Source organism: Aotus nancymaae, unplaced genomic scaffold (genome assembly GCF_030222135.1).
Source record: "Aotus nancymaae isolate 86718 unplaced genomic scaffold, 86718_ANA_hifiasm-v0.15.2.pri h1tg000059l, whole genome shotgun sequence".
In the NCBI taxonomy this organism is placed as follows: Eukaryota; Metazoa; Chordata; class Mammalia; order Primates; family Aotidae; genus Aotus; species Aotus nancymaae.
In genome coordinates this window covers 60411863-60424305 of record NW_026988473.1, presented here as the reverse complement: position 1 = coordinate 60424305, position 12443 = coordinate 60411863, and positions in this window count along the sequence as shown.

Here is a 12443-nt window from a genome sequence, read left to right as displayed (position 1 = left end):
CTGCAGTGAGCTGTGATTGTGCCACTGCAGTCCAGCCTGGGTGACCCTGTCTCAAAAAAAGAAAAAAAAGTAAAGGAATGGGAAATAATATACTATTAAAACATTAATCAAAAGAAAGCTGAATCCTGAATCAAAGACCAGAGAAAGAAAATTCAAAAAAAGAAGAAAAAATTTAAAAGAAAAAAAAGACAGCTGAAGTGGCCATATTAATATCAAACGAGCTTCAATCAAGGCAATAACCAAAACCACAATGATAATAACCACCTGTGTAAACCTCACAAACATCATGTTGAGCAAAAGCAGCCAGATACAAGTAGATACATATCATATGATTCCTTTTTTATAAGGTACAAAAGCAGGCAAAACTACTTTAGGTTGTCAGAAGACACAATAGTGGTTACCATTTGGCAGGTCGTGGTAATGACTGAAAAGGAGCGTTCAAGGTATTGATAATGTTGTCTTTCTTGATCTGAGTGCTGGTAACATGGATGTGTTCAGTTTTTAAAGTTCATTGGGTCAGCATTTTTCTATGTACAAATTTCTGCAGTATATTACACTGTGAGAGAAAGTTTTTTAAAAAGACAGTGTTAAAATACACAATAACAGTAGCATGTAATTTAGGACTGGAAGAAGATAAATGTATTTGAAGGTCCTTTTATTGCTCAAGGGGAAGGTAAAGACATTACTACATTAGATTTTGGTAAATTGATGATGATCTTTTAATTTAATACTAAGAAGATTAAAACAGAGTGTATGTCTTTCAAAGCAATAGAGAGAAAAACTGAATGATACCAAATAAGTCAGTGAAGGAGAGAAAGGGGAGAAAAAGAAATAAAACCGATGGAATAAACAGAAAGCACAAAATAAGTGATAGATATAAATCTAAGATATCTGTATTTAAATTAAATGTAAATAGAGTAAATGCACTAGTTCAAAGACAAGTTTCCTGTTCATCAAAAGGCCTTATAAAGAGTAAAAAGCAAGCCATAAAGTAAGGGAAAATATTTGTGATACATACCAGCAGAAAAAACCAATACCCAGAACATAAAGAAGTTATAAGAAACAGTAAGAACAAGATAAGAAGCAGGCAAAATGTTGAACAGGCACTTCATGGAAAGAAAAATCAGTTGGCCGGTAAATACAGAAAAATAAACTCAACCATAATAATAATGAGAAAAAGGGAAATTAAAAATACTATTACACTCAAAATTATTTTTCATTAGGGGAATGCAAATTAAAACAACAATGAGATTCCACTATTGCTTATTAGAGTGGCTGAAATCCAGAAACCTGACAATAACAAATAGCAATGAGGATGCAGAAGAACAGGAGCTCTCATTCATTGCTAGTGGGAATGCAAAATAGTATAGCTACTTTAAAAGACACTTCGGCAGTTTACACAGAAGAACTGTAAATTATTTACATGGATATTTGCCCCCTCCAGAAGGTGGAGCATAATCTTTTTCCACCTTGAGTATGGAGTACGCTTAGTAACTTTCTTCCAAAGAGTAGAGCATGGAATGGGTGGAGGGAGAGCGACTTTACAGTGGAAAAACCTGGCAAGCACATTAACACCATCATTGATCAGTCATGTTGATAGTATGTCCCCTTGATATGATATGCTGAGAAGAGAACTTCACTTCTGTGGTATTCTTTCCCCAAACCCATAATCCAAGTCTAACCATGAGGAAAACGTCAGACAACTCAAATGAGAGACAATCTTCAAAATACCTGACAAGTAACTCCTCAGAACTGTCAAGGTCATGAAAAACTAGAAAAGACTGAGAAAATATCACAGACAAGAGAAGATTAAGGAGACATGATGACTATGTGAAATGTGGCATAGTGGAGGGGATCCTGGACTAGAAGAAAGAACATTCGTTGAAAAATTAGTAAAGTCCAAATAAAGTGTGCAGTTTGGTTAATGGGTAATGTACCAAAGTTGCTTTCTCAGTTGTGACAAATATAGTAATGTAAAGATTTTAACAATAGGAGAAATTGGTTGAGGGGTATATAGGGCTTCCCATACCATTCTGGCAATTTTTCTCTCAATTTAAAACTATGCTAAAATTCCATTTATTTTTTGAAAATTTGATTACCTATCTATCATAAAAATTTTGATTACCTATCATATTGTGAAAATTGTGTAGTGTAAAATTATCAATTGTTAACCAAGGTGGGGAGCACATAGTGCTCATAAGATTGTAAATTCATCAACAACTTGAAATTATTTGGTATTATCTAATAAAGCTGAATGACTCAGCAGTTCATATATATACACACACATATATACGTGCAAGTTTATATATACATACATACATATATGTATGCCAACTAATTTTGATGAAGTTGGTTTGACTTCATCAAAATTAAGAAATTTTTGCATATATTATATATCATATTATATATATATATATAATGCTGAGTCTGGAGAAACTTACATATGTACAAAATATTTTTAGCATTATTTTCTTAATAGCAAAAAAACCCTGGAAATCATCCATCTATAGTAGTAGACTGGAAAATAAATTGTGTTATATCCACTCAGTAGAATACTACACAACAGCAGTAATAAACAGCCACATCCATCAACAGAAAAGTATCTTGTGACCATAATATTAAGAGGAAAAAAAGCAAATCAAGGAAGAATGCATTCAGTATAACTCCATTTATATGAAGTTTAAAAACTGAATAAGATATTATCTAAGTGTACAGAAGTAGATGGTAAACTGTGTTTTGAAGCAAGGGATGATTATAACAAAAATCAAGAGAGTGGTTTTGTGTGAAGACAGGATGAATGTGACCAAGGAGTGCTCATTGAAACCTCTGCCTCCGGGGTTCAGCAATTGTCCTTCCTCAGCCTCCTGAGCAGCTGAGACTACAGGTGTGTGCCACCACTTCTGTCTAATTTTTGTATTTTTAGTGCAGACGGGGTTCACCATATTGGCCAGACTGATCTTGAACTCCTGATCTCAGGAGAGCCGCCCGCCTCAACCTCCCAAAGTGCTGGGATTACAGGTGTGAGTCACCGCACCCAGGCTCATGTCCTATTTCTTAACTTTGGTGGTGGTTAGATGGATATTTGATTTATAGTTGTTCTTTAAACTGCACATATATATTTTACACACTATTCTGTATATATTAATTTCTAAATTAAAAAATTATTAAATAAGAGTGCAAAAGCATTCATTCCTACCACACAAGCCTCTTTCTAAGCATGTTAGCCTGCTGATTTTCAGAGAGCAGCCAGTCCTGCCCTCCTCCAGTTCCACCGCTGCTGGAGGCAATGTTGGTTTAACTTAGGCATGACCTTCTAACTAACTAACTAATTAACACGACTCCTGCTAACCTTCATACCTAGCTCCCTGCTGCTACTATTTCAACCCTCAATGAATACCCCTGGTAATTCTCTCTGGCCTGGATGGCTCTGTTTTAGTCAACAATCATGTGCTAGGAAGTGTTCTATGAACTGTGGATACAGCAAGGGAAAGAAAAGAAACCCTGTCCGCAACAAGTTTTTATGAAGATGGCGAAGATGATGATGATGACAAGGATTGCCATCCTTATGTTGCATATCACAGTAGCTTTGAGTTGCATTTCCTTGATGGTTAATGATGGTACACATATTTTCATGTATTTATTGGCTATCTGTATATCATCTTTGGAGAAATGCCTATTTAGATCTTTTACCATTTTTAATTGAGTTATCTTTTTAATGTTGAGTTCTAAGAGTTCTTTGTATATTTTGAATACTATAATTTTATCAGATAAAGATTTACAGATATTTTCTCCTATTCTGTGTATGCCTTTTTGCTTTGTTGATAGTATCCTTTGATACACAAAAGTTTTAAATTTTGCTGAAGTCAAATTCATTAAATTCTTTCTTTCAGACTGTGTTTTTGGCGCCGTGCATAAGACACCATTGCCTAATTCAAAGTCACAGGTATTTATACCTATGTTTTCTTTTAAGGGTTTCATAGTTTTAGCTATTACACATAGGCCTTTGATTCACTTTAAGTTAATTTTGTATATCATGTGAGGCAATGGTCCCATTTCATTCTTTTGCGGGTAAATATCCTGTTGTCCTGGCACCATTTGTTGAAAAGAACAATTGATTTTTGTATATTAACCTTGTATTCCACAACCTGGATAAACTCATATATATTATATCTTATAATTTTTGTAGTTTTGTAGCTTCGTAATTTTCTTTTTTTTTTTTTTGAGACGGAGTTTCGCTCTTGTTACCCAGGCTGGAGTGCAATGGCGCGATCTCGGCTCACCGCAACCTCCGCCTCCTGGGTTCAAGCAATTATCCTTTCTCAGCCTCCTGAGTAGCTGGGACTACAGGCACGCGCCACCATGCCCAGCTAATTTTTGTATTTTTAGTAGAGACGGGGTTTCACCACGTTGACCAGGATGATCTCAATCTCTTGACCTCGTGATCCACCCGCCTCAGCCTCCCAAAGTGCTGAGATTATAGGTGTGAGCCACTGCGCCCGGCCAGTTTTATAATTTTCTACTTACATTACTATGTCATAGAGAATAAAGACAGTTTGACCTCTTCCTTTTCAATCTGAATGCATTTTACTTTTTTTTCTTGCTTTATTGCACTGGCTAGAACTTCCAGTACAATGTTGAGTAGAAGTGGCAAAAGCGAATATTTTTGATTTGTTCCTGATGTTAGGAGGAAAGCATTTAATCTTTTACCATTGAGTATGATACTAACTGTAGTTTTTGTTTCTTTGTTTTGTTTTTGTAGATGCCCTTTATCAGGTATAGGGGATTTCCTTTTATTTGTAGTCTGTTCAGAGCTTTTATTGGGAACATGCTAAATTTTGTCAAATATTTTCTTTCTGCATGTATTCAAAAAAACATGTTTAAAAAATTCGTTAATTGCATTAATTAGTTTTCAAATGTTAATGTATAAGCTCCTTTTGAATGTATAAGCTCCTCTTGGTCATGATGTATTATCCTTTAACAGTCATATTTGGTTTGCTAAATTTTGTTTAGAATTTTTGCATCTATGCTTATGAGATGTATTAGATTGTGGTTGTCTTGTGGTGTTTTTGTCCGATTTTGGTATCAAGCAAGTACTGTCTTCATATAAATGAGTTGGGAAGAATTTCCTTCTATTTCACTTTCTGTAAGAATTTGCATATAATTTGCATTATTTCTTTCTCACATGTCTGGTAGGATTTGCCAGTAAATCCATCTGGGCCTGGAATATCTAGATGACAAGATTTTGAACTACAAATTCATCTATTTCCTCCATGCAGTCCTATCAACTTTTCTCTAATATAGTTTTAAATTGTTATCTATGCATATGCTTTTCATATTATGTCCCCTTGATAAACTGACACTTTCTCATTATGAAATAATGTTCTTTATGCCTGAGAATATTATTTGCTCTGAAATCTAGTTTATTTGACATTTATATAGTCACTCCAACTTTCTTTGTATATTTGATATCATGGAATATATTTTAATACATTTACTTTTAATCTATTTGTGTCCATTTTTAAAGTGTGTTTCTTGTAGGTAGCATCCAATCTAAGAATCTATGCCTTTCAGTTGCCGGATGAACTGCTCATATGATTAGGTTTAAATCTATCATCATGCCATTTGATTCATCTCTTCTTTGTTCCCATGGATGCTCATCCAGCCTCTCTAATGACAACTCCTGTGTAACCTTAGTGTATTATCAAAATTACTGCCTTCATTTTTGGAAGTTATTTTCAGTGGACATAGACTTCTAGTATAGGCACAGCTCATTTTGTTGGGCTTTGCTTTATTGCACTTCAGTTATTTCCTTTTTTGAAGGAAATTGAAGCTCATGGCAACCCCACGTCAAGCAATGGGGACCACTTTTCCATCAGCACATGCTAACATTGTGTCCCTGTGTCACATTTTGATAACTCTCCCAATGTTTCAAACTTTTTCATTATTATTATATGTGTTATGTTAACCTGTGATAAGTGATCTTTGATACTACTACTGTAATTATTTTAGACTGCCATAAAGCACACCCATACAACAGCTAACCTCATCAATAAATGTATGTGTTCTGACTGCTCTGCCAACTGTCCATTTCCCCATCTCTCTCCCTCTCCTCCAGTCTCCCTGTTCCCAGAGACACAACAATATTGAAATTAGGCCAATTAATAACCCACAGTGGCCTCTAAGTGTTCAAGTGAAAGGAAGAATTGCACATCTTTTTCAATTTAAGTCGAAACTAGAAATGATTAAGCTTAGTAAGGAAGGCATGCTGAAAGCTGATGCAGGCTGAAAGCTAGGCCTCTTGCACCAGTTAGCCAAGTGGTGACTGCAAGGGAAAAGTTCTGGAAGGAAATTAAACATGCTATTCCAGTGAACACACAAGTAATAAGAAAGCAAAACAGCCTTATTGCTAATGCGGAGAAAGTTTCAGCAGTCTGGATGAAAGATCAAACCAGCCACAACATTCCCTTAATCTAAAACCTAATCCAGATCAAGGCCTAACTCTCTTCAATTCTATGAAGGCTGAGAGAGGTAAGGAAGCTACAGAAGAAAAGTCTGAAGCTAGCAGAGGTTGGTTCGTGAGGTTTGAGGAAAGAAGCCATCTATGGGACATAAAAGTGAAGGTGAAGAAGCAGGCGGTGTTGGCGAAGCTGCAGCAAGCTATCCGTTAGATCTAGCTAAGATCGTTGTTGAAGGTGGCTACAATAAACAGCAGATTTTCAGTGTAGACAATACAGGCTTCTGATGAAAGAAGATGTAATTTAGAACTTTCATAGCTAGAGAAGAGAAGTCAGTGTGTGGCTTCAACGCTTCAAAGGACAGGCTGACTCTCTTGTTAGGGACTAATGCACTTGTTGATTTTAAGTGGAAGCTAATGCTCATTGCAATTCTGAAAACCCTAAGGTTCTTAAGAATGATGCTAAATCTACTCTGCCTGTGCTCTATCAGTGGAACAACAAAGCCTGGACAACAGCACACCTGTATACAGCATGGCTCACTAAATGTTTTAAGCCCACTATTGAGACCTACTGCTGAGAAAAAAAAGATTCCTTTCAAAATATTACTGTTCATTGACAATGCACCTAGTCACCCAAGAGCTCTGATGGAGATGTACAAGATTAATATTGTTTTCATGCCTACTAATGCAACATCCATTCTACAGTCCATAAAACAAGGAGTAATTTCCATTTTCAAGTCTTATTATGTGAGAAATACATTTTGTAAGGGTATAATAGCTGCCACAGATAGTGAGTCCTGTGATGGATCCAGGCAAAGTCAATTAAAAACCTTCCTGAAAGGATCTCTTTCCTAGATGCCATTCAGAACATTCGTGATCCATGGGAGGAAGTCGAAATGTCAACATTAACAGGAGTTTGGAAGAAGTGGGTTCCAGTCCTCATGGATGACTTTGAGGAGTTGAAGACTTCCGTGGAGGAAGCACGCTTCAGTCAATGAAGTCTAAAGATTTCATCTCTAGAAATTTGATCTGAGTCTTTTTTTACATCTTCCATGTCTCCACTTAACTTTTGAACATATATAATGCAGCTATAATAACTGTGTTAATGTTCTTGACTGCTTGTTTTTATATCTGTGTCAGTCCTGGGCCAGTTTTGATTGATTTGCAAGCCTGTTAATTTTTTATTTGATGATAGTAATTGTGAATATTAGCTTGCTGAGTATGGGACATTTTGTGTTTTCATTAATATTCTTGAACTTTGTTCTGAGATGTAGTGAAGTTTCCTGGACACAGTTTGATCATTTTGGTATTTCTTTTAAGATTTGTTAGGAAGGACGAGGGCAGCAGTTAGTCTAGGGCTTACTATTCCCCACTACTGAGGCAAAACCCTTCTGAGAACTATACTCACTGTCTCTTGAAGCATGAGGGCTTCCAGACAGACCGGAGGGAACAGGCACTATTCCGGCTCTATGTGAACACTAGCTACGATTTCCTCTAGTTCCAGTGGTGCTTCTCTTATCCTTGGGCATTTCTTCACAGGCATGCACAGATCACTGCAAATCTCAGGAGTTCCCTCTCATGAGGCTCTCTCCTTGACTACTTTGCCCTGGGCATTCTAACTACCTTGGTCTCTCTGGACTCTTAGTCCAGTTTTCTCAATTCAGGGAGTTCACCAGGCTCTACCTCGGTTCCCTTCCCTATGATGTGGCCTAGAAACTCCCTCCTGTGCTGGGGCAATCATAGAATTTTTTTACCCTACTTCTCTCCCCTCTTCTGGCTGCTGTTGCTTGATGCCCAGTGTCTTGAAAACCACAGTGTCATATAGCATTGCTGTTGTTGTTACGGCTGTTTTAGGCACATGAGAAAATCCAGTCACTATTGCTCCATATTGGCCAGAATCAGAAGACCATGGCCTAAGCGGTCAACTTGAGGCCTGTTTCTAGGTTGGCGTGTTCTAGGGGAGAGGGAGACAGAGGAGGAGGAGAAAAGTGAGACTAGAGGGAAGGGAGAGGGAGAAGGAAAGATGACGCCGCCGAGAAGGGAAATCGTATCAAAAGGGAAATCTTGAGAAGGATGCAATCCAGGTCCCCCATAAAGGGTCTGACCTCACCAGGAACTGGAATACTTCTCCACTGTGACGAGAGGAAAGTCAGGTCAGATGTAAGTCAGTAGAAATAGTGGCTGGGAGAAGTGCCTTAATTTGGGTTCCTCCTGAAGACCCTGAAGCAGGGAATTGAGTGCAAGTTATTCCTTTAGGAAAGGATCCCAGAAACTACTATTATGGGAGCAGGGAAGTGAGACATTATCAAGCAGGTCACCACGGTAAGTAACTGAGGCTTAATGGGAGAAAATGCCACAGAGCTATCTTAACTTAGGAGAGCTGGGTTATTTTACATCAGCTTCCCTTAGCCCTTGGTTGACTGAGGGGAATTAACTTCCCAGCACTTCAGTACCTTGTACAGGGCAAAGTAGCCCCAGTGGCCAGAGAAAGGCATCAGGCAGAGAAGCAGGTGCTGGCAGGTCAAATCCAGCCAGCCTGCCCCCAAATGATCAGGGGTGAAGGTGGGACAGCAACAGCATCTCAGCACATGCTGCAGGGCCCGCTGCTGCTTGTGACACAGTATTTCACTCACACAGTATGACGCCAGGGCTTCTTCAGCGCAGGGAGATGGAGCAGAGAGGAAATGTCGGTCTCTGCCAGGGTGTCCCAAGTGAGACTGCACAGGCCCCATGTGCTACAGCTGTTGCTGATCAGCCTTTCCTTTTAACACAGGCACGCACATGTGTGTACACATGCAACTATTTCCCCACAGCATGGAGAGCCCACAAGGCTGTACACAGCACAGAGCACAGATACGAGGGGAGGCAGCAGAAAGGGGTGAGAAGCGCACTGGACATGGAGCCACGAGCCCTGGCTCTGCCTCCTGGGAACCACGTGATGTCAGGAATTAGTGTCCCAGTCAGTGAAAGGCTGCTAACTTACCTCCCAGGACTATTGTGAGAATAAAGAGAAATAGGGAATGTGAGACCACTTTGTAAACGTTAGAGGAATTATTACCACCAGAGGCCACCTGGTATGTGTAAGAAGCCCCAGAGAAAGATAAGCTTCCCAGTAAAATCCACTCAAGATCACAAGAAAGCCTCTGGGAGGTCAACTTGATACAGAAAGATTTGATACGAAAAGTGTGGTCTATGGCTGCACCAGCATCGCCCAGGGTCTTGTTAAAAATGAAGAACTCAGGCCGGGTGTCGTGGCTCATGCCTGTAATCCCAGCACTTTGGGAGGCTGAGACGGGCAGATCACCTGAGGTCAGGAGTTTGAGACCAACCTGACCAATATGAAGAAACCCCGTCTCTACTAAAAACACAAAATTAGCCGGGTATGGTGGCGCATGCCTGTAATCCCAGCTACTTGGGAGGCTGAGGTGGGAGAATTGCTTGAACCGGGAGGTGGAGGTTGTGGTGAGCCAAGGTTGTGCCACTGCACTCCAGCCTGGGCAACAACCGCAAAACTCCATCTCAAAAAAAAAAAAAAAAAAATTGCAGAACTCAGATCCTAGCCCACAGAGGAATCTGAGTCTACCGGATAGGAACCTGTATTTTAACAAGATCCCCAGGGGACTCTGGTGCACTTGAAGCCTGGGACTCCCTGGCCCTGTGCTTGGGGTGTGGATTTGCCTCTCTCCCTCACTTACCCCTCTGATTTCTGGGGCAGCTCAGCTCCCTCCACCATATGTTTAGGGCTGTGGTCGAGATCTGCTCCAGAGAGAGACCAGCAAAGCTCTGTATTCTCATCGCTGAGCTGAAAATTTATAACTATGCTCATCATCATGATTCTGAAGAAATAAGAGATGGTAGAATCATACTGAGGAAAGTATAATCCATTTCTGAAATTTACCATCGAAAATAGTTAAAATTAACAACAACAACACCAATAACAACAACAATAATGTCCTGTTGCTTGATTTATTTGAACTACAGCAATCCGGAAAAGTCGTCAGTGAACAGTGACTCATTCCCTGAGCGTTCTGAATAAGATTCTAAAATCACCACCCATGGTTTTCCTGCACTTTGAAGTGACAGAACAAATGACAGCAGAGATGGGCACTGTCTCCTGAGTCCAGAATGGATGACACACACACACCTCACAACAATAACATCCTCATCTAAAAACAACCTGAAAGAAGGCTATTTCTGGAATGTGCTTGTTAGTAAGCATTTGTGCACCTGTGGGCAAAGACCTAAGACCAAGATGGTTTGGGATGTTTTGGATAATCAACAAATTTGTTGATGCCCTTTCCATGCCAGGCCCTGTTCTAAGGACATGAAGATGGATTCAACTCTCAGAGGAAAACCCCCCCGGAGCAAAAATTGGGATAACAAATGGGAAAAGCCATACATGAGAGACAGACGAGGAGGTTAAGGGAGAAAGACTCGGGAAATGTCCCAAGAGGTGACCATGGAGATGCTGGGTGAGAGGGCTTTGGTCAGAAGTCAGAGGGAAGTGCACTGCACGGTGAGGGAACGGCCGGCACAAGGGCCGGAGGTGGAAGCCGTTGCAGGGTTCCTCTGGCAGGACAACAATCTAATGCTATGGAAGAAAAATTCCAGACAGGTAGCCCTTTGCATTGCCTAACAAACTATGAGAAACTCCACAGCCCCTGACAATGCTCTGTTGCTATCTGGAAGTGTAACAGACTCTAGGTGAATGCTCTGAGCTCACTGCCCCCCAGGCACCCCCTAATCCAAGCTCAGTGTCCCTCCCCACCATTGATGCTTTGCCAATCTCATTCCTCCCCACCTTTCCCCACATGATAAATTACCCATCTTCCAGTCTCAGCTCTGGAATTGTCTTTTTCTTGAGGCTTCCACCTCACTGAAAAAAACTGACCCTTCCTCTTCTCAGCACGGATGGGATGCCATGGACAGAGGATAACAAGCGGAGAGTGAGTTGAAAGGAAAGGGGCTGATCTTGGTTTAGGACAACTTGAGGCTGACGTTCGTTTAGGAAATCCAGTCAGGGATGTCCTAAGGAAGTTAAATTTTGGCTCAAAGAAGAGAGTAGTTGCAGATGTGTATTTGAGAGTCATCAGAAAACTGAAACAAATGCATTCACCCACCTCCCTGCTTCTTCCTCTTCTAATAAATGAACCCAGCACCTCTACTAGATCCTGTTCCCTCCCATTCTTCAAGGACAGTGCACCGGCAATTCTCCCGTCTCCTGCATCACAAACTGTCTCCTCTCAATTGGATCAATCCCATCAGGAATCCCAATTTCTTAGATTCAACAAACAATTCCTGATCCCACTTGCCTTTCCAGCAACTGCCCCATTTCTCTGCTCCTCTTGACAATGACTCGTGGAATTATTTGTACTCTTGATCTCCAATTCTCTCCTCCAACTCCACCAAAACTGCTTTTCCCAAGATTGCCAATGACTTCCACATGGCAAACTCCATGAGTCTTCATCTCACTTGACTTTGCAGCAGAAACACTTTACCTATTTCTGAGACACCACAATCTCTGGCCACTGCTTCTCAGTTTTTTCTGGTTCTGCCTCATCTTCCTTACTCCCATGTTCTTACCATCCCAAGGCTCAGTCCTGAGACCTCTTTTCTAACTGTCTACTTGACTTCTTGATATCTAGTGGCATCTTGAATTTAGTATATCCAAAACTGAGCCCTTGATGTTCTGCTCTCCAAATTAGCTCTTCCCACAGTCTTTCTTATCTCAGTTAATAGTCATTCTCTTCTTCCAAGGTGCTCAGAACAAAAACCCTGGCATTAATAGTAATGTCAGCAAAATGACAGGGTAGGCAGCTTCACAGAAATATCAAAAACAAGCAGAAACTGTCAGAATCAACTTTGTCAGAACTCCAGAAAACAGCCAAAGGTTCACAGCAACAACTGAATACTGAATCAAGAAGAGGGTAACTTCTGACTGTAGAGTGATTACCAGGGATGGGGGCAGGCAAGAATGAGGAGTTATTGT